Below are 21509 nucleotides of genomic sequence, written 5' to 3'. Positions count from 1 at the left end.
AATCACGGCAATTTAAGCGAGCCAGGTAGGAGTCGAACCTACAATCTTCTGATCTGTAGTCAGACGCGTTATCCATTGCGCCACTGGCCCACGTGTTTTGTAGTAATTGAAGTGTCTTTCCTGTTTTTGAGCCTTTTTTCAGAGTTTTATGGTTATTGAAGTATATACAGAATCACTTTTTGGAAATTGACTGTACACTATCTGCAGGGATTGTTTCCCAAAAACGTTTTAGGTAAAATAATCCTTGTGACTGCTAAAAGATCTTTAAAAAATGTGATGAACTTACTCAGACAGAGCCCAAACATTCTTCTTTCCTGAATTCCAGAATTTATGTCAAATTCCCAGTCCTTTAGTACAATAATTCACAAATAAATTATTCAAAGCATGTTAAGATAGCTTTATAATAAGCATTAAACACAAATAGTGCAAGCACCTTCAAAGAATCTGCTTACTTTCTGAAATTTTCTTAAGATTCAGTATTGTGAAAAAATGGATGATTGTGAAACAAAATCAAAATGCTGTGATCCGTTTTGGAAATGGGGTTGCTGCAGCCACAACGCAGAGTACTAACTACTATACAATCACGGCAATTTAAGCGAGCCAGGTAGGAGTTGAACCTACAATCTTCTGATCCGTAGTCAGACGCGTTATCCATTGCGCCACTGGCCCACGTGTTTTGTAGTAATTGAAGTGTCTTTCCTGTTTTTGAGCCTTTTTTCAGAGTTTTATGGTTATTGAAGTATATACAGAATCACATTTTGGAAATTGACTGTACACTATCTGCAGGGATTGTTTCCCAAAAACGTTTTAGGTAAAATAATCCTTGTGACTGCTAAAAGATCTTTAAAAAATGTGATGAACTTACTCAGACAGAGCCCAAACATTCTTCTTTCCTGAATTCCAGAATTTATGTCAAATTCCCAGTCCTTTAGTACAATAATTCACAAATAAATTATTCAAAGCATGTTAAGATAGCTTTATAATAAGCATTAAACACAAATAGTGCAAGCACCTTCAAAGAATCTGCTTACTTTCTGAAATTTTCTTAAGATTCAGTATTGTGAAAAAATGGATGATTGTGAAACAAAATCAAAATGCTGTGACCCGTTTTCGAAATGGGGTTGCTGCAGCCACAACGCAGAATACTAACTACTATACAATCACGGCAATTTAAGCGAGCCAGGTAGGAGTCGAACCTACAATCTTCTGATCCGTAGTCAGAAGCGTTATCCATTGCGCCACTGGCCCACGTGTTTTGTAGTAATTGAAGTGTCTTTCCTGTTTTTGAGCCTTTTTTCAGAGTTTTATGGTTATTGAAGTATATACAGAATCACATTTTGGAAATTGACTGTACACTATCTGCAGGGATTGTTTCCCAAAAACGTTTTAGGTAAAATAATCCTTGTGACTGCTAAAAGATCTTTAAAAAATGTGATGAACTTACTCAGACAGAGCCCAAACATTCTTCTTTCCTGAATTCCAGAATTTATGTCAAATTCCCAGTCCTTTAGTACAATAATTCACAATTAAATTATTCAAAGTATGTTAAGATATCTTTATAATAAGCATTAAACACAAATAGTGCAAGCACCTTCAAAGAATCTGCTTACTTTCTGAAATTTTCTTAAGATTCAGTATTGTGAAAAAATGGATGATTGTGAAACAAAATCAAAATGCTGTGACCCGTTTTCGAAATGGGGTTGCACCAGCCACAACGCAGAGTACTAACTACTATACAATCACGGCAATTTAAGCGAGCCAGGTAGGAGTCGAACCTACAATCTTCTGATCTATAGTCAGACTCGTTATCCATTGCCCGCTGTTCCAGGTGACTTGTAGCAATTGAAGAGTCTTTCCTGTTTTTGAGCCTGTTTTAAAGTTTTATGGTTATTGAAGTATATACAGAATCACATTTTGGAAATTGACTGTACACTATCTGCAGGGATTGTTTCCCAAAAATGGATTAGGTACAATAATCCTTGTGACTGCTAAAAGATCTTTAAAAAATGTGATGAACTTACTCAGACAGAGCCCAAACATTCTTCTTTCCTGAATTCTAGAATTTATGTCAAATTCCCAGCCCTTTAGTAAAATAATTCACAATTAAATTATTCAAAGCATGTTAAGATAGCTTTATAATAAGCATTAAACACAAATAGTGCAAGCACCTTCAAAGAATCTGCTTACTTTCTGAAATTTTCTTAAGATTCAGTATTGTGAAAAAATGGATGATTGAGAAACAAAATCAAAATGCCGTAACCCGGATTCGAACCGGGGTTGCTGCGGCCACAACGCAGAGTACTAACCACTATACGATCACGGCAATTTTAGTGAGCCAGGTAGGAGTAGAACCTACAATCTACAGATCCATAGTCAGACACGTTATCCATTGCCCACTGTCCCAGGAGTCTTGTAGTAATTGAAGTATCTTTCCTGTTTTCGAGCCTGTTTTCAGAATTTTATGGTTATTGAAGTATATACAGAATCACATTTTGGAAATTGACTGTACACTATCTGCAGGGATTGTTTCCCAAAAACGTTTTAGGTAAAATAATCCTTGTGACTGCTAAAAGATCTTTAAAAAATGTGATGAACTTACTCTGACAGAGCCCAAACATTCTTCTTTCCTGAATTCTAGAATTTATGTTAAATTCCCAGTCCTTTATTACAATAATTCACAATTAAATTATTCAATGCATGTTAAGATAGCTTTATAATAAGCATTAAACACAAATAGTGCAAGCACCTTCAAAGAATCTGCTTACTTTCTTAAATTTTCTTAAGATTCAGTATTGTGAAAAAATGGATGATTGAGAAACAAAATCAAAATGCCGTGACCCGGATTCATACCGGGGTTGCTGAGGCCACAACGCAGAGTACTAACCACTATACGATCACGGCAATTTAAGCGAGCCAGGTAGGAGTCGAACCTCCAAACTTATGATCCATAGTCAGACACGTTATCCATTGCGCCACTGGCCCAGGTGCCCTGTAGTAATTGAAGTGTCTTTCCTGTTTTTGAGCCTGTTTTAAAGTTTTATGGTTATTGAAGTATATACAGAATCACATTTTGGAAATTGACTGTACACTATCTGCAGGGATTGATTCCCAAAAACGTTTTAGGTACAATAATCCTTGTGACTGCTAAAAGATCTTTCAAAAATGTAATGAACTTACTCAGACAGAGCACAAACATTCTTCTTTCCTGAATTCCAGAATTTATGTCAAATTCCCAGTCCTTTAGTAAAATAATTCACAATTAAATTATTCAAAGCATGTTAAGATAGCTTTATATTAAGCATTAAACACAAATAGTGCAAGCACCTTCAAAGAATCTGCTTACTTTCTGAAATTTTCTTAAGATTCAGTATTGTGAAAAAATGGATGATTAAGAAACAAAATCAAAATGTCGTGACCTGTTTTCGAACCGGGGTTGCTGCGGCCACAACGCAGAGTACTAACCACTATGCAATCAAGGCAATATAAGCGAGCCAGGTAGGAGTCGAACCTACAATCTTCTGATCCGTAGTCAGACGCGTTATCCATTGCGCCACTGGCCCACGTGTTTTGTAGTAATTGAAGTGTCTTTCCTGTTTTTGAGCCTTTTTTCAGAGTTTTATGGTTATTGAAGTATATACAGAATCACATTTTGGAAATTGACTGTAGACTATCTGCAGGGATTGTTTCCCAAAAACGTTTTAGGTAAAATAATAATTGTGACTGCTAAAAGATATTTCAAAAATGTGATGAACTTACTCAGAAGGAAGCCCAAACATTCTTCTTTCCTGAATTCTAGAATTTATGTCAAATTCCCAGTACTTTAGTACAATAATTCACAAATAAATTATTCAAAGCATGTTAAGATAGCTTTATAATAAGCATTAAACACAAATAGTGCAAGCACCTTCAAAGAATCTGCTTACTTTCTGAAATTTTCTTAAGATTCAGTATTGTGAAAAAATGGATGATTGTGAAACAAAATCAAAATGCTGTGACCCGTTTTCGAAATGGGGTTGCTGCAGCCACAACGCAGAATACTAACTACTATACAATCACGGCAATTTAAGTGAGCCAGGTAGGAGTCGAACCTACAATCTTCTGATCCATAGTCAGACGCGTTATCCATTGCGCCACTGGCCCACGTGTTTTGTAGTAATTGAAGTGTCTTTCCTGTTTTTGAGCCATTTTTCAGAGTTTTATGGTTATTGAAGTATATACAGAATCACTTTTTGGAAATTGACTGTACACTATCTGCAGGGATTGTTTCCCAAAAACGTTTTAGGTAAAATAATCCTTGTGACTGCTAAAAGATCTTTAAAAAATGTGATGAACTTACTCAGACAGAGCCCAAACATTCTTCTTTCCTGAATTCCAGAATTTATGTCAAATTCCCAGTCCTTTAGTACAATAATTCACAATTAAATTATTCAAAGCATGTTAAGATAGCTTTATAATAAGCATTAAACACAAATAGTGCAAGCACCTTCAAAGAATCTGCTTACTTTCTGAAATTTTCTTAAGATTCAGTATTGTGAAAAAATGGATGATTGTGAAACAAAATCAAAATGCTGTGATTCGTTTTGGAAATGGGGTTGCTGCAGGCACAACGCAGAGTACTAACTACTATACAATCACGGCAATTTAAGCGAGCCAGGTAGGAGTTGAACCTACAATCTCCTGATCCGTAGTCAGACGAGTTATCCATTGCGCCACTGGCCCACGTGTTTTGTAGCAATTGAAGTGTCTTTCCTGTTTTTGAGCCTTTTTTCAGAGTTTTATGGTTATTGAAGTATATACAGAATCACATTTTGGAAATTGACTGTACACTATCTGCAGGGATTGTTTCCCAAAAACGTTTTAGGTAAAATAATCCTTGTGACTGCTAAAAGATCTTTAAAAAATGTGATGAACTTAGTCAGACAGAGCCCAAACATTCTTCTTTCCTGAATTCCAGAATTTATGTCAAATTCCCAGTCCTTTAGTACAATAATTCACAATTAAATTATTCAAAGCATGTTAAGATAGCTTTATAATAAGCATTAAACACAAATAGTGCAAGCACCTTCAAAGAATCTGCTTACTTTCTGAAATTTTCTTAAGATTCAGTATTGTGAAAAAATGGATGATTGTGAAACAAAATCAAAATGCTGTGACCCGTTTTCGAAATGGGGTTGCTGCAGCCACAACGCAGAGTACTAACTACTATACAATCACGGCAATTTAAGCGAGCCAGGTAGGAGTCGAACCTACAATCTTCTGATCTATAGTCAGACTCGTTATCCATTGCCCGCTGTTCCAAGTGACTTGTAGCAATTGAAGAGTCTTTCCTGTTTTTGAGCCTGTTTTAAAGTTTTATGGTTATTGAAGTATATACAGAATCACATTTTGGAAATTGACTGTACACTATCTGCAGGGATTGTTTCCCAAAAATGTTTTAGGTACAATAATCCTTGTGACTGCTAAAAGATCTTTAAAAAATGTGATGAACTTACTCAGACAGAGCCCAAACATTCTTCTTTCCTGAATTCTAGAATTTATGTCAAATTCCCAGTCCTTTAGTAAAATAATTCACAATTAAATTATTCAAAGCATGTTAAGATAGCTTTATAATGAGCATTAAACACAAATAGTGCAAGCACCTTCAAAGAATCTGCTTACTTTCTGAAATTTTCTTAAGATTCAGTATTGTGAAAAAATGGATGATTGAGAAACAAAATCAAAATGCCGTAACCTGGATTCGAACCGGGGTTGCTGCGGCCACAACGCAGAGTACTAACCACTATACGATCACGGCAATTTAAGCGAGCCAGGTAGGAGTCGAACCTACAATCTACAGATCCATAGTCAGACACGTTATCCATTGCCCACTGTCCCGGGTCTCTTGTAGTAATTGAAGTGTCTTTCCTGTTTTTGAGCCTGTTTTCAGAATTTTATGGTTATTGAAGTATATACAGAATCACATTTTGGTAATTGACTGTACACTATCTGCAGGGATTGTTTCCCAAAAACGTTTTAGGTAAAATAATCCTTGTGACTGCTAAAAGATCTTTAAAAAATGTGATGAACTTACTCAGACAGAGCCCAAACATTCTTCTTTCCTGAATTCCAGAATTTATGTCAAATTCCCAGTCCTTTAGTACAATAATTCACAATTAAATTATTCAAAGCATGTTAAGATAGCTTTATAATAAGCATTAAACACAAATAGTGCAAGCACCTTCAAAGAATCTGCTTACTTTCTGAAATTTTCTTAAGATTCAGTATTGTGAAAAAATGGATGATTGTGAAACAAAATCAAAATGCTGTGATCCGTTTTGGAAATGGGGTTGCTGCAGCCACAACGCAGAGTACTAACTACTATACAATCACAGCAATTTAAGCGAGCCAGGTAGGAGTTGAACCTACAATCTTCTGATCCGTAGTCAGACGCGTTATCCATTGCGCCACTGGCCCACGTGTTTTGTAGTAATTGAAGTGTCTTTCCTGTTTTTGAGCCTTTTTTCAGCTTTTTATGGTTATTGAAGTATATACAGAATCACATTTTGGAAATTGACTGTACACTATCTGCAGGGATTGTTTCCCAAAAACGTTTTAGGTAAAATAATCCTTGTGACTGCTAAAAGATCTTTAAAAAATGTGATGAACTTACTCGGACAGAGCCCAAACATTCTTCTTTCCTGAATTCCAGAATTTATGTCAAATTCCCAGTCCTTTAGTACAATAATTCACAAATAAATTATTCAAAGCATGTTAAGATAGCTTTATAATAAGCATTAAACACAAATAGTGCAAGCACCTTCAAAGAATCTGCTTACTTTCTGAAATTTTCTTAAGATTCAGTATTGTGAAAAAATGGATGATTGTGAAACAAAATCAAAATGCTGTGACCCGTTTTCGAAATGGGGTTGCTGCAGCCACAACGCAGAATACTAACTACTATACAATCACGGCAATTTAAGCGAGCCAGGTAGGAGTCGAACCTACAATCTTCTGATCTGTAGTCAGACGCGTTATCCATTGCGCCACTGGCCCACGTGTTTTGTAGTAATTGAAGTGTCTTTCCTGTTTTTGAGCCTTTTTTCAGAGTTTTATGGTTATTGAAGTATATACAGAATCACTTTTTGGAAATTGACTGTACACTATCTGCAGGGATTGTTTCCCAAAAACGTTTTAGGTAAAATAATCCTTGTGACTGCTAAAAGATCTTTAAAAAATGTGATGAACTTACTCAGACAGAGCCCAAACATTCTTCTTTCCTGAATTCCAGAATTTATGTCAAATTCCCAGTCCTTTAGTACAATAATTCACAATTAAATTATTCAAAGCATGTTAAGATAGCTTTATAATAAGCATTAAACACAAATAGTGCAAGCACCTTCAAAGAATCTGCTTACTTTCTGAAATTTTCTTAAGATTCAGTATTGTGAAAAAATGGATGATTGTGAAACAAAATCAAAATGCTGTGATCCGTTTTGGAAATGGGGTTGCTGCAGCCACAACGCAGAGTACTAACTACTATACAATCACGGCAATTTAAGCTAGCCAGGTAGGAGTTGAACCTACAATCTTCTGATCCGTAGTCAGACGCGTTATCCATTGCGCCACTGGCCCACGTGTTTTGTAGTAATTGAAGTGTCTTTCCTGTTTTTGAGCCTTTTTTCAGAGTTTTATGGTTATTGAAGTATATACAGAATCACATTTTGGAAATTGACTGTACACTATCTGCAGGGATTGTTTCCCAAAAACGTTTTAGGTAAAATAATCCTTGTGACTGCTAAAAGATCTTTAAAAAATGTGATGAACTTAGTCAGACAGAGCCCAAACATTCTTCTTTCCTGAATTCCAGAATTTATGTCAAATTCCCAGTCCTTTAGTACAATAATTCACAATTAAATTATTCAAAGTATGTTAAGATAGCTTTATAATAAGCATTAAACACAAATAGTGCAAGCACCTTCAAAGAATCTGCTTACTTTCTGAAATTTTCTTAAGATTCAGTATTGTGAAAAAATGGATGATTGTGAAACAAAATCAAAATGCTGTGACCCATTTTCGAAATGGGGTTGCAGCAGCCACAACGCAGAGTACTAACTACTATACAATCACGGCAATTTAAGCGAGCCAGGGAGGAGTCGAACCTACAATCTTCTGATCTATAGTCAGACTCGTTATCCATTGCCCACTGTTCCAGGTGTCTTGTAGCAATTGAAGAGTCTTTCCTGTTTTTGAGCCTGTTTTAAAGTTTTATGGTTATTGAAGTATATACAGAATCACATTTTGGAAATTGACTGTACACTATCTGCAGGGATTGTTTCCCAAAAATGTTTTAGGTACAATAATCCTTGTGACTGCTAAAAGATCTTTAAAAAATGTGATGAACTTACTCGGACAGAGCCCAAACATTCTTCTTTCCTGAATTCTAGAATTTATGTCAAATTCCCAGTCCTTTAGTAAAATAATTCACAATTAAATTATTCAAAGCATGTTAAGATAGCTTTATAATAAGCATTAAACACAAATAGTGCAAGCACCTTCAAAGAATCTGCTTACTTTCTGAAATTTTCTTAAGATTCAGTATTGTGAAAAAATGGATGATTGAGAAACAAAATCAAAATGCCGTAACCCGGATTCGAACCGGGGTTGCTGCGGCCACAACGCAGAGTACTAACCACTATACGATCACGGCAATTTTAGTGAGCCAGGTAGGAGTAGAACCTACAATCTACAGATCCATAGTCAGACACGTTATCCATTGCCCACTGTCCCAGGTGTCTTGTAGAAATTGAAGTGTCTTTCCTGTTTTCGAGCCTGTTTTCAGAATTTTATGGTTATTGAAGTATATACAGAATCACATTTTGGAAATTGACTGTAGACTATCTGCAGGGATTGTTTCCCAAAAACGTTTTAGGTAAAATAATAATTGTGACTGCTAAAAGATATTTCAAAAATGTGATGAACTTACTCAGAAGGAAGCCCAAACATTCTTCTTTCCTGAATTCTAGAATTTATGTCAAATTCCCAGTACTTTAGTACAATAATTCACAATTAAATTATTCAAAGCATGTTAAGATAGCTTTATAATAAGCATTAAACACAAATAGTGCAAGCACCTTCAAAGAATCTGCTTACTTTCTGAAATTTTCTTAAGATTCAGTATTGTGAAAAAATGGATGATTGTGAAACAAAATCAAAATGCTGTGACCCGTTTTCGAACTGGGGTTGCTGCGGCCACAACGCAGAATACTAACCACTATACGATCACGTCAATTTAAGCGAGCCAGGTAGGAGTCGAACCTACAACTTATGATCCGTAGTCAGACACGTTATCCATTGCACCACTGGCCCAGGTGCCCTGTAGTAATTGAAGTGTCTTTCCTGTTTTTGAGCCAGTTTTCAGAGTTTTATGGTTATTGAAGTATATACAGAATCACATTTTGGAAATTGACTGTACACTATCTGCAGGGATTGTTTCCCAAAAACGTTTTAGGTAAAATAATCCTTGTGACTGCTAAAAGATCTTTAAAAAATGTGATGAACTTACTCAGACAGAGCCCAAACATTCTTCTTTCCTGAATTCCAGAATTTATGTCAAATTCCCAGTCCTTTAGTACAATAATTCACAATTAAATTATTCAAAGCATGTTAAGATAGCTTTATAATAAGCATTAAACACAAATAGTGCAAGCACCTTCAAAGAATCTGCTTACTTTCTGAAATTTTCTTAAGATTCAGTATTGTGAAAAAATGGATGATTGTGAAACAAAATCAAAATGCTGTGATCCGTTTTGGAAATGGGGTTGCTGCAGCCACAACGCAGAGTACTAACTACTATACAATCACGGCAATTTAAGCGAGCCACGTAGGAGTTGAACCTACAATCTTCTGATCCGTAGTCAGACGCGTTATCCATTGCGCCACTGGCCCACGTGTTTTGTAGTAATTGAAGTGTCTTTCCTGTTTTTGAGCCTTTTTTCAGAGTTTTATGGTTATTGAAGTATATACAGAATCACATTTTGGAAATTGACTGTACACTATCTGCAGGGATTGTTTCCCAAAAACGTTTTAGGTAAAATAATCCTTGTGACTGCTAAAAGATCTTTAAAAAATGTGATGAACTTAGTCAGACAGAGCCCAAACATTCTTCTTTCCTGAATTCCAGAATTTATGTCAAATTCCCAGTCCTTTAGTACAATAATTCACAATTAAATTATTCAAAGTATGTTAAGATAGCTTTATAATAAGCATTAAACACAAATAGTGCAAGCACCTTCAAAGAATCTGCTTACTTTCTGAAATTTTCTTAAGATTCAGTATTGTGAAAAAATGGATGATTGTGAAACAAAATCAAAATGCTGTGACCCGTTTTCGAAATGGGGTTGCTGCAGCCACAACGCAGAGTACTAACTACTATACAATCACGGCAATTTAAGCGAGCCAGGTAGGAGTCGAACCTACAAACTTATGATCCGTAGTCAGACACGTTATCCATTGCACCACTGGCCCAGGTGCCCTGTAGTAATTGAAGTGTCTTTCCTGTTTTTGAGCCAGTTTTCAGAGTTTTATGGTTATTGAAGTATATACAGAATCACATTTTGGAAATTGACTGTACACTATCTGCAGGGATTGTTTCCCAAAAACGTTTTAGGTAAAATAATCCTTGTGACTGCTAAAAGATCTTTAAAAAATGTGATAAACTTACTCAGACAGAGCCCAAACATTCTTCTTTCCTGAATTCCAGAATTTATGTCAAATTCCCAGTCCTTTAGTACAATAATTCACAATTAAATTATTCAAAGCATGTTAAGATAGCTTTATAATAAGCATTAAACACAAATAGTGCAAGCACCTTCAAAGAATCTGCTTACTTTCTGAAATTTTCTTAAGATTCAGTATTGTGAAAAAATGGATGATTGCGAAACAAAATCAAAATGCTGTGACCCGTTTTCGAAATGGGGTTGCTGCAGCCACAACGCAGAGTACTAACTACTATACAATCACGGCAATTTAAGCGAGCCAGGTAGGAGTCGAACCTACAATCTTCTGATGCGTAGTCAGACGCGTCATCCATTGCGCCACTGGCCCACGTGTTTTGTATTAATTGAAGTGTCTTTCCTGTTTTTGAGCCTTTTTTCAGAGTTTTATGGTTATTGAAGTATATACAGAATCACATTTTGGAAATTGACTGTACACTATCTGCAGGGATTGTTTCCCAAAAACGTTTTAGGTACAATAATCCTTGTGACTGCTAAAAGATCTTTCAAAAATGTAATGAACTTACTCAGACAGAGCACAAACATTCTTCTTTCCTGAATTCCAGAATTTATGTCAAATTCCCAGTCCTTTAGTAAAATAATTCACAATTAAATTATTCAAAGCATGTTAAGATAGCTTTATAATAAGCATTAAACACAAATAGAGCAAGCACCTTCAAAGAATCTGCTTACTTTCTGAAATTTTCTTAAGATTCAGTATTGTGAAAAAATGGATGATTGTGAAACAAAATCAAAATGCTGTGACCCGTTTTCGAAATGGGGTTGCTGCAGCCACAACGCAGAATACTAACTACTATACAATCACGGCAATTTAAGCGAGCCAGGTAGGAGTCGAACCTACAATCTTCTGATCTATAGTCAGACTCGTTATCCATTGCCCACTGTTCCAGGTGTCTTGTAGCAATTGAAGAGTCTTTCCTGTTTTTGAGCCTGTTTTAAAGTTTTAGGGTTATTGAAGTATATACAGAATCACATTTTGGAAATTGACTGTACACTATCTGCAGGGATTGTTTCCCAAAAATGTTTTAGGTACAATAATCCTTGTGACTGCTAAAAGATCTTTAAAAAATGTGATGAACTTACTCAGACAGAGCCCAAACATTCTTCTTTCCTGAATTCTAGAATTTATGTCAAATTCCCAGTCCTTTAGTAAAATAATTCACAATTAAATTATTCAAAGCATGTTAAGATAGCTTTATAATAAGCATTAAACACAAATAGTGCAAGCACCTTCAAAGAATCTGCTTACTTTCTGAAATTTTCTTAAGATTCAGTATTGTGAAAAAATGGATGATTGAGAAACAAAATCAAAATGCCGTGACCCGGATTCGAGCCGGGGTTGCTGCGGCCACAACGCAGAGTACTAACCACTATACGATCACGGCAATTTTAGTGAGCCAGGTAGGAGTAGAACCTACAATCTACAGATCCATAGTCAGACACGTTATCCATTGTCCACTGTCCCAGGTGTCTTGTAGTAATTGAAGTGTCTTTCCTGTTTTCGAGCCTGTTTTCAGAATTTTATGGTTATTGAAGTATATACAGAATCACATTTTGGAAATTGACTGTACACTATCTGCAGGGATTGTTTCCCAAAAACGTTTTAGGTACAATAATCCTTGTGACTGCTAAAAGATCTTTAAAAAATGTGATGAACTTACTCTGACAGAGCCCAAACATTCTTCTTTCCTGAATTCTAGAATTTATGTCAAATTCCCAGTCCTTTAGTAAAATAATTCACAATTAAATTATTCAAAGCATGTTAAGATAGCTTTATAATAAGCATTAAACACAAATAGTGCAAGCACCTTCAAAGAATCTGCTTACTTTCTGGAATTTTCTTAAGGTTCAATATTGTGAAAAAATGGATGATTGAGAAACAAAATCAAAATGCCGTGACCCGGATTCGAACCGGGGTTGCTGCGGCCACAACGCAGAGTACTAACCACTATACGATCACGGCAATTTAAGCGAGCCACGTAGGAGTTGAACCTACAATCTTCTGATCCGTAGTCAGACGCGTTATCCATTGCGCCACTGGCCCACGAGTTTTGTAGTAATTGAAGTGTCTTTCCTGTTTTTGAGCCTTTTTTCAGAGTTTTATGGTTATTGAAGTATATACAGAATCACATTTTGGAAATTGACTGTACACTATCTGCAGGGATTGTTTCCCAAAAACGTTTTAGGTAAAATAATCCTTGTGACTGCTAAAAGATCTTTAAAAAATGTGATGAACTTAGTCAGACAGAGCCCAAACATTCTTCTTTCCTGAATTCCAGAATTTATGTCAAATTCCCAGTCCTTTAGTACAATAATTCACAATTAAATTATTCAAAGTATGTTAAGATAGCTTTATAATAAGCATTAAACACAAATAGTGCAAGCACCTTCAAAGAATCTGCTTACTTTCTGAAATTTTCTTAAGATTCAGTATTGTGAAAAAATGGATGATTGAGAAACAAAATCAAAATGCCGTGACCCGGATTCGAGCCGGGGTTGCTGCGGCCACAACGCAGAGTACTAACCACTATACGATCACGGCAATTTTAGTGAGCCAGGTAGGAGTAGAACCTACAATCTACAGATCCATAGTCAGACACGTTATCCATTGTCCACTGTCCCAGGTGTCTTGTAGTAATTGAAGTGTCTTTCCTGTTTTCGAGCCTGTTTTCAGAATTTTATGGTTATTGAAGTATATACAGAATCACATTTTGGAAATTGACTGTACACTATCTGCAGGGATTGTTTCCCAAAAACGTTTTAGGTACAATAATCCTTGTGACTGCTAAAAAATCTTTAAAAAATGTGATGAACTTACTCTGACAGAGCCCAAACATTCTTCTTTCCTGAATTCTAGAATTTATGTCAAATTCCCAGTCCTTTAGTAAAATAATTCACAATTAAATTATTCAAAGCATGTTAAGATAGCTTTATAATAAGCATTAAACACAAATAGTGCAAGCACCTTCAAAGAATCTGCTTACTTTCTGGAATTTTCTTAAGGTTCAATATTGTGAAAAAATGGATGATTGAGAAACAAAATCAAAATGCCGTGACCCGGATTCGAACCGGGGTTGCTGCGGCCACAACGCAGAGTACTAACCACTATACGATCACAGCAATTTAAGCGAGCCAGGTAGGAGTCGAACCTACAAACTTATGATCCATAGTCAGACACGTTATCCATTGCGCCACTGGCCCAGGTGCCCTGTAGTAATTGAAGTGTCTTTCCTGTTTTTGAGCCTGTTTTAAAGTTTTATGGTTATTGAAGTATATACAGAATCACATTTTGGAAATTGACTGTACACTATCTGCAGGGATTGATTCCCAAAAACGTTTTAGGTACAATAATCCTTGTGACTGCTAAAAGATCTTTCAAAAATGTAATGAACTTACTCAGACAGAGCACAAACATTCTTCTTTCCTGAATTCCAGAATTTATGTCAAATTCCCAGTCCTTTAGTAAAATAATTCACAATTAAATTATTCAAAGCATGTTAAGATAGCTTTATAATAAGCATTAAACACAAATAGTGCAAGCACCTTCAAAGAATCTGCTTACTTTCTGAAATTTTCTTAAGATTCAGTATTGTGAAAAAATGGATGATTGAGAAACAAAATCAAAATGTCGTGACCTGTTTTCGAACCGGGGTTGCTGCGGCCACAACGCAGAGTACTAACCACTTTGCGATCAAGGCAATATAAGCGAGCCAGGTCGGAGTCGAACATACAATCTTCTGATGCGTAGTCAGACGCGTTATCCATTGCGCCACTGGCCCACGTGTTTTGTAGTAATTGAAGTGTCTTTCCTGTTTTTGAGCCTATTTTTAGAGTTTTATGGTTATTGAAGTATATACAGAATCACATTTTGGAAATTGACTGTAGACTATCTGCAGGGATTGTTTCCCAAAAACGTTTTAGGTAAAATAATAATTGTGACTGCTAAAAGATATTTCAAAAATGTGATGAACTTACTCAGAAGGAAGCCCAAACATTCTTCTTTCCTGAATTCTAGAATTTATGTCAAATTCCCAGTACTTTAGTACAATAATTCACAATTAAATTATTCAAAGCATGTTAAGATAGCTTTATAATAAGCATTAAACACAAATAGTGCAAGCACCTTCAAAGAATCTGCTTACTTTCTGAAATTTTCTTAAGATTCAGTATTGTGAAAAAATGGATGATTGAGAAACAAAATCAAAATGTCGTGACCTGTTTTCGAACCGGGGTTGCTGCGGCCACAACGCAGAGTACTAACCACTTTGCGATCAAGGCAATATAAGCGAGCCAGGTCGGAGTCGAACATACAATCTTCTGATGCGTAGTCAGACGCGTTATCCATTGCGCCACTGGCCCACGTGTTTTGTAGTAATTGAAGTGTCTTTCCTGTTTTTGAGCCTATTTTTAGAGTTTTATGGTTATTGAAGTATATACAGAATCACATTTTGGAAATTGACTGTAGACTATCTGCAGGGATTGTTTCCCAAAAACGTTTTAGGTAAAATAATAATTGTGACTGCTAAAAGATATTTCAAAAATGTGATGAACTTACTCAGAAGGAAGCCCAAACATTCTTCTTTCCTGAATTCTAGAATTTATGTCAAATTCCCAGTACTTTAGTACAATAATTCACAATTAAATTATTCAAAGCATGTTAAGATAGCTTTATAATAAGCATTAAACACAAATAGTGCAAGCACCTTCAAAGAATCTGCTTACTTTCTGAAATTTTCTTAAGATTCAGTATTGTGAAAAAATGGATGATTGTGAAACAAAATCAAAATGCTGTGACCCGTTTTCGAACTGGGGTTGCTGCGGCCACAACGCAGAATACTAACCACTATACCATCACGTCAATTTAAGCGAGCCAGGTAGGAGTCGAACCTACAACTTATGATCCGTAGTCAGACACGTTATCCATTGCACCACTGGCCCAGGTACCCTGTAGTAATTGAAGTGTCTTTCCTGTTTTTGAGCCAGTTTTCAGAGTTTTATGGTTATTGAAGTATATACAGAATCACATTTTGGAAATTGACTGTACACTATCTGCAGGGATTGTTTCCCAAAAACGTTTTAGGTAAAATAATCCTTGTGACTGCTAAAAGATCTTTAAAAAATGTGATGAACTTACTCAGACAGAGCCCAAACATTCTTCTTTCCTGAATTCCAGAATTTATGTCAAATTCCCAGTCCTTTAGTACAATAATTCACAATTAAATTATTCAAAGCATGTTAAGATAGCTTTATAATAAGCATTAAACACAAATAGTGCAAGCACCTTCAAAGAATCTGCTTACTTTCTGAATTTTTCTTAAGATTCAGTATTGTGAAAAAATGGATGATTGCGAAACAAAATCAAAATGCTGTGACCCGTTTTCGAAATGGGGTTGCTGCAGCCACAACGCAGAGTACTAACTACTATACAATCACGGCAATTTAAGCGAGCCAGGTAGGAGTCGAACCTACAATCTTCTAATGCGTAGTCAGACGCGTCATCCATTGCGCCACTGGCCCACGTGTTTTGTAGTAATTGAAGTGTCTTTCCTGTTTTTGAGCCTTTTTTCAGAGTTTTATGGTTATTGAAGTATATACAGAATCACATTTTGGAAATTGACTGTACACTATCTGCAGGGATTGTTTCCCAAAAACGTTTTAGGTACAATAATCCTTGTGACTGCTAAAAGATCTTTCAAAAATGTAATGAACTTACTCAGACAGAGCACAAACATTCTTCTTTCCTGAATTCCAGAATTTATGTCAAATTCCCAGTCCTTTAGTAAAATAATTCACAATTAAATTATTCAAAGCATGTTAAGATAGCTTTATAATAAGCATTAAACACAAATAGTGCAAGCACCTTCAAAGAATCTGCTTACTTTCTGAAATTTTCTTAAGATTCAGTATTGTGAAAAAATGGATGATTGTGAAACAAAATCAAAATGTCGTGACCTGTTTTCGAACCGGGGTTGCTGCGGCCACAACGCAGAGTACTAACCACTATGCGATCAAGGCAATATAAGCGAGCCAGGTAGGAGTCAAACCTATAATCTTCTGATATGTAGTCAGACACGTTATCCATTGCACCACTGGCCCAGGTGCCCTGTAGTAATTGAAGTGTCTTTCCTGTTTTTGAGCCAGTTTTCAGAGTTTTATGGTTATTGAAGTATATACAGAATCACATTTTGGAAATTGACTGTACACTATCTGCAGGGATTGTTTCCCAAAAACGTTTTAGGTAAAATAATCCTTGTGACTGCTAAAAGATCTTTAAAAAATGTGATGAACTTACTCAGACAGAGCCCAAACATTCTTCTTTCCTGAATTCCAGAATTTATGTCAAATTCCCAGTCCTTTAGTACAATAATTCACAATTAAATTATTCAAAGCATGTTAAGATAGCTTTATAATAAGCATTAAACACAAATAGTGCAAGCACCTTCAAAGAATCTGCTTACTTTCTGAAATTTTCTTAAGATTCAGTATTGTGAAAAAATGGATGATTGCGAAACAAAATCAAAATGCTGTGACCCGTTTTCGAAATGGGGTTGCTGCAGCCACAATGCAGAGTACTAACTACTATACAATCACGGCAATTTAAGCGAGCCAGGTAGGAGTCGAACCTACAATCTTCTGATGCGTAGTCAGACGCGTCATCCATTGCGCCACTGGCCCACGTGTTTTGTAGTAATTGAAGTGTCTTTCCTGTTTTTGAGCCTTTTTTCAGAGTTTTATGGTTATTGAAGTATATACAGAATCACATTTTGGAAATTGACTGTAGACTGTCTGCAGGGATTGTGTCCCAAAAAACGTTATAGGTAAAATAATAATTGTGACTGCTAAAAGATCTTTTAAAAATGTGATGAACTTACTCAGAAGGAAGCCCAAACATTCTTCTTTCCTGAATTCTAGAATTTATGTCAAATTCCCAGTACTTTAGTACAATAATTCACAATTACATTATTCAAAGCATGTTAAGATAGCTTTATAATAAGCATTAAACACAAATAGTGCAAGCACCTTCAAAGAATCTGCTTACTTTCTGAAATTTTCTTAAGATTCAGTATTGTGAAAAAATGGATGATTGAGAAACAAAATCAAAATGCCGTGACTCGGATTCGAACCGGGGTTGCTGCGGCCACACCGCAGAGTACTAACCACTATACGATCACGGCAATTTAAGCAAGCCAGGTAGGAGTCGAACCTACAATCTACAGATCCATAGTCAGACACGTTATCCATTGCCCACTGTCCCGGGTCTCTTGTAGTAATTGAAGTGTCTTTCCTGTTTTTGAGCCTGTTTTCAGAATTTTATGGTTATTGAAGTATATACAGAATCACATTTTGGTAATTGACTGTACACTATCTGCAGGGAATGTTTTCCAAAAACGTTTTAGGTAAAATAACCCTTGTGACTGCTAAAAGATCTTTAAAAAATGTGATGAACTTACTCAGACAGAGCCCAAACATTCTTCTTTCCTGAATTCCAGAATTTATGTCAAATTCCCAGTCCTTTAGTACAATAATTCACAATTAAATTATTCAAAGCATGTTAAGATAGCTTTATAATAAGCATTAAACACAAATAGTGCAAGCACCTTCAAAGAATCTGCTTACTTTCTGAAATTTTCTTAAGATTCAGTATTGTGAAAAAATGGATGATTGTGAAACAAAATCAAAATGCTGTGACCTGTTTTCGAAACGGGGTTGCTGCGGCCACAACGCAGAGTACTAACCACTATACGATCACGTCAATTTAAGCGAGCCAGGTAGGAGTCGAACCTACAAACTTATGATCCATAGTCAGACGCGTTATCCATTGCGCCACTGACCCAGGTGCCCTGTAGTAATTGAAGTGTCTTTCCTGTTTTTGAGCCAGTTTTGGAGTTTTATGGTTATTGAAGTATATACAGAATCACATTTTGGAAATTGACTGTACACTATCTGCAGGGATTGTTTCCCAAAAACGTTTTAGGTAAAATAATAATTGTGACTGCTAAAAGATATTTCAAAAATGTGATGAACTTACTCAGAAGGAAGCCCAAACATTCTTCTTTCCTGAATTCTAGAATTTATGTCAAATTCCCAGTACTTTAGTACAATAATTCACAATTAAATTATTCAAAGCATGTTAAGATAGCTTTATAATAAGCATTAAACACAAATAGTGCAAGCACCTTCAAAGAATCTGCTTACTTGCTGAAATTTTCTTAAGATTCAGTATTGTGAAAAAATGGATGATTGAGAAACAAAATCAAAATGCCGTAACCCGGATTCGAACCGGGGTTGCTGCGGCCACAACACAGAGTACTAACAACTATATGATCACGACAATTTAAGCGAGCCAGGTAGGAGTCGAACCTACAATCTACAGATCCATAGTCAGACTCGTTATCCATTGCCCACTGTCCCGGGTGTCTTGTAGTAATTGAAGTGTCTTTCCTGTTTTTGAGCCTGTTTTCAGAATTTTATGGTTATTGAAGTATATACAGAATCACATTTTGGTAATTGACAGTACACTATCTGCAGGGATTGTTTCCCAAAAACTTTTTAGGTAAAATAATCCTTGTGACTGCTAAAAGATCTTTAAAAAATGTGATGAACTTACTCAGACAGAGCCCAAACATTCTTCTTTCCTGAATTCCAGAATTTATGTCAAATTCCCAGTCCTTTAGTACAATAATTCACAATTAAATTATTCAAAGCATGTTAAGATAGCTTTATAATAAGCATTAAACACAAATAGTGCAAGCACCTTCAAAGAATCTGCTTACTTTCTGAAATTTTCTTAAGATTCAGTATTGTGAAAAAATGGATGATTGTGAAACAAAATCAAAATGCTGTGACCCGTTTTCGAACCGGGGTTGCTGCAGCCACAACGCAGAGTACTAACCACTATACGATCACGTCAATTTAAGCGAGCCAGGTAGGAGTCGAACCTACAAACTTATGATCCGTAGTCAGACACGTTATCCATTGTGCCACTGACCCAGGTGCCCTGTAGTAATTGAAGTGTCTTTCCTGTTTTTGAGCCAGTTTTGGAGTTTTATGGTTATTGAAGTATATACAGAATCACATTTTGGAAATTGACTGTACACTATCTGCAGGGATTGTTTCCCAAAAACGTTTTAGGTAAAATAATCCTTGTGACTGCTAAAAGATCTTTAAAAAATGTGATGAACTTACTCAGACAGAGCCCAAACATTCTTCTTTCCTGAATTCCAGAATTTATGTCAAATTCCCAGTCCTTTAGTACAATAATTCACAATTAAATTATTCAAAGCATGTTAAGATAGCTTTATAATAAGCATTAAACACAAATAGTGCAAGCACCTTCAAAGAATCTGCTTACTTTCTGAAATTTTCTTAAGATTCAGTATTGTGAAAAAATGGATGATTGTGAAACAAAATCAAAATGCTGTGACCCGTTTTCGAAATGGGGTTGCTGCAGCCACAACGCAGAGTACTAACTACTATACAATCACGGCAATTTAAGCGAGCCAGGTAGGAGTCGAACCTACAATCTTCTGATCCGTAGTCAGACGCGTTATCCATTGCGCCTCTGGCCCACGTGTTTTGTAGTAATTGAAGTGTCTTTCCTGTTTTTGAGCCTTTTTTCAGAGTTTTATGGTTATTGAAGTATATACAGAATCACATTTTGGAAATTGACTGTACACTATCTGCAGGGATTGTTTCCCAAAATCGTTTTAGGTAAAATAATCCTTGTGACTGCTAAAAGATCTTTAAAAAATGTGATGAACTTACTCAGACAGAGCCCAAACATTCTTCTTTCCTGAATTCCAGAATTTATGTCAAATTCCCAGTCCTTTAGTACAATAATTCACAATTAAATTATTCAAAGCATGTTAAGATAGCTTTATAATAAGCATTAAACACAAATAGTGCAAGCACCTTCAAAGAATCTGCTTACTTTCTGAAATTTTCTTAAGATTCAGTATTGTGAAAAAATGGATGATTGTGAAACAAAATCAAAATGCTGTGACCCGTTTTCGAAATGGGGTTGCTGCAGCCACAACGCAGAGTACTAACTACTATACAATCATGGCAATTTAAGCGAGCCAGGTAGGAGTCGAACCTACAAACTTATGATCCGTAGTCAGACACGTTATCCATTGCGCCACTGGCCCAGGTGCGCTGTAGCAATTGAAGTGTCTTTCCTGTTTTTGAGCCAGTTTTGGAGTTTTATGGTTATTGAAGTATATACAGAATCACATTTTGGAAATTGACTGTACACTATCTGCAGGGAATGTTTCCCAAAAACGTTTTAGGTACAATAATCCTTGTGACTGCTAAAAGATCTTTCAAAAATGTAATGAACTTACTCAGACAGAGCCCAAACATTCTTCTTTCCTGAATTCCAGAATTTATGTCAAATTCCCAGTCCTTTAGTACAACAATTCACAATTAATTTATTCAAAGCATGTTAAGATAGCTTTATAATAATCATTAAACACAAATAGTGCAAGCACCTTCAAAGAATCTGCTTATTTTCTGAAATTTTCTCAAGATTCAGTATTGTGAAAAAATGGATGATTGAGAAACAAAATCAAAATGCCGTGACCCGGATTCGAACCGGGGTTGCTGCGGCCACAACGCAGAGTACTAACCTCTATACGATCATGACAATTTAAGTGAGCTAGGTAGGTGTCGAACCTACAATCTTCTGATCTATAGTCAGATGCATTATCCATTGCCCACTGTGCCGGGGGTCTTGTA

The 21509-nt window shown here is 35.9% G+C and overlaps 16 non-coding genes across 16 annotated transcripts; all 16 read right to left on the bottom strand.

Annotated features, from left to right (window-relative positions):
• Positions 1 to 17: 17 nt before the first annotated feature.
• On the bottom strand, positions 18 to 90 carry TRNAC-ACA (transfer RNA cysteine (anticodon ACA)). The gene has a single exon. It is a non-coding gene; the product is annotated as a tRNA-Cys (tRNA).
• Positions 91 to 596: 506 nt separating this feature from the next.
• Positions 597 to 669, bottom strand: TRNAR-ACG (transfer RNA arginine (anticodon ACG)). Its single transcript has one exon. It is a non-coding gene; the product is annotated as a tRNA-Arg (tRNA).
• A 506-nt stretch (positions 670 to 1175) lies between these two features.
• On the bottom strand, positions 1176 to 1248 carry TRNAR-ACG (transfer RNA arginine (anticodon ACG)). The gene has a single exon. It is a non-coding gene; the product is annotated as a tRNA-Arg (tRNA).
• Positions 1249 to 2251: 1003 nt separating this feature from the next.
• On the bottom strand, positions 2252 to 2323 carry TRNAH-GUG (transfer RNA histidin (anticodon GUG)). The gene has a single exon. It is a non-coding gene; the product is annotated as a tRNA-His (tRNA).
• Positions 2324 to 3487: 1164 nt separating this feature from the next.
• On the bottom strand, positions 3488 to 3560 carry TRNAR-ACG (transfer RNA arginine (anticodon ACG)). Its single transcript has one exon. It is a non-coding gene; the product is annotated as a tRNA-Arg (tRNA).
• A 507-nt stretch (positions 3561 to 4067) lies between these two features.
• TRNAH-AUG (transfer RNA histidin (anticodon AUG)) lies at positions 4068 to 4140 on the bottom strand. Its single transcript has one exon. It is a non-coding gene; the product is annotated as a tRNA-His (tRNA).
• Positions 4141 to 6380: 2240 nt separating this feature from the next.
• Positions 6381 to 6453, bottom strand: TRNAR-ACG (transfer RNA arginine (anticodon ACG)). The gene has a single exon. It is a non-coding gene; the product is annotated as a tRNA-Arg (tRNA).
• A 506-nt stretch (positions 6454 to 6959) lies between these two features.
• Positions 6960 to 7032, bottom strand: TRNAC-ACA (transfer RNA cysteine (anticodon ACA)). Its single transcript has one exon. It is a non-coding gene; the product is annotated as a tRNA-Cys (tRNA).
• Positions 7033 to 8614: 1582 nt separating this feature from the next.
• Positions 8615 to 8686, bottom strand: TRNAH-GUG (transfer RNA histidin (anticodon GUG)). The gene has a single exon. It is a non-coding gene; the product is annotated as a tRNA-His (tRNA).
• A 1165-nt stretch (positions 8687 to 9851) lies between these two features.
• On the bottom strand, positions 9852 to 9924 carry TRNAR-ACG (transfer RNA arginine (anticodon ACG)). Its single transcript has one exon. It is a non-coding gene; the product is annotated as a tRNA-Arg (tRNA).
• A 2739-nt stretch (positions 9925 to 12663) lies between these two features.
• On the bottom strand, positions 12664 to 12735 carry TRNAH-GUG (transfer RNA histidin (anticodon GUG)). The gene has a single exon. It is a non-coding gene; the product is annotated as a tRNA-His (tRNA).
• Positions 12736 to 12743: 8 nt separating this feature from the next.
• Positions 12744 to 12816, bottom strand: TRNAR-ACG (transfer RNA arginine (anticodon ACG)). Its single transcript has one exon. It is a non-coding gene; the product is annotated as a tRNA-Arg (tRNA).
• A 1004-nt stretch (positions 12817 to 13820) lies between these two features.
• TRNAH-GUG (transfer RNA histidin (anticodon GUG)) lies at positions 13821 to 13892 on the bottom strand. Its single transcript has one exon. It is a non-coding gene; the product is annotated as a tRNA-His (tRNA).
• An 8-nt stretch (positions 13893 to 13900) lies between these two features.
• Positions 13901 to 13973, bottom strand: TRNAH-AUG (transfer RNA histidin (anticodon AUG)). The gene has a single exon. It is a non-coding gene; the product is annotated as a tRNA-His (tRNA).
• Positions 13974 to 18533: 4560 nt separating this feature from the next.
• On the bottom strand, positions 18534 to 18606 carry TRNAH-AUG (transfer RNA histidin (anticodon AUG)). Its single transcript has one exon. It is a non-coding gene; the product is annotated as a tRNA-His (tRNA).
• A 2241-nt stretch (positions 18607 to 20847) lies between these two features.
• Positions 20848 to 20920, bottom strand: TRNAR-ACG (transfer RNA arginine (anticodon ACG)). The gene has a single exon. It is a non-coding gene; the product is annotated as a tRNA-Arg (tRNA).
• Positions 20921 to 21509: the final 589 nt, after the last annotated feature.

The sequence above is a fragment of the Taudactylus pleione genome, unplaced genomic scaffold (genome assembly GCF_031769625.1).
Source record: "Taudactylus pleione unplaced genomic scaffold, aTauple2 ptg000551l, whole genome shotgun sequence".
Taxonomy (NCBI): domain Eukaryota; kingdom Metazoa; phylum Chordata; class Amphibia; order Anura; family Myobatrachidae; genus Taudactylus; species Taudactylus pleione.
Note: the sequence above shows the minus strand (reverse complement) of the source record. Positions and strands in the feature narration are given on the sequence as shown.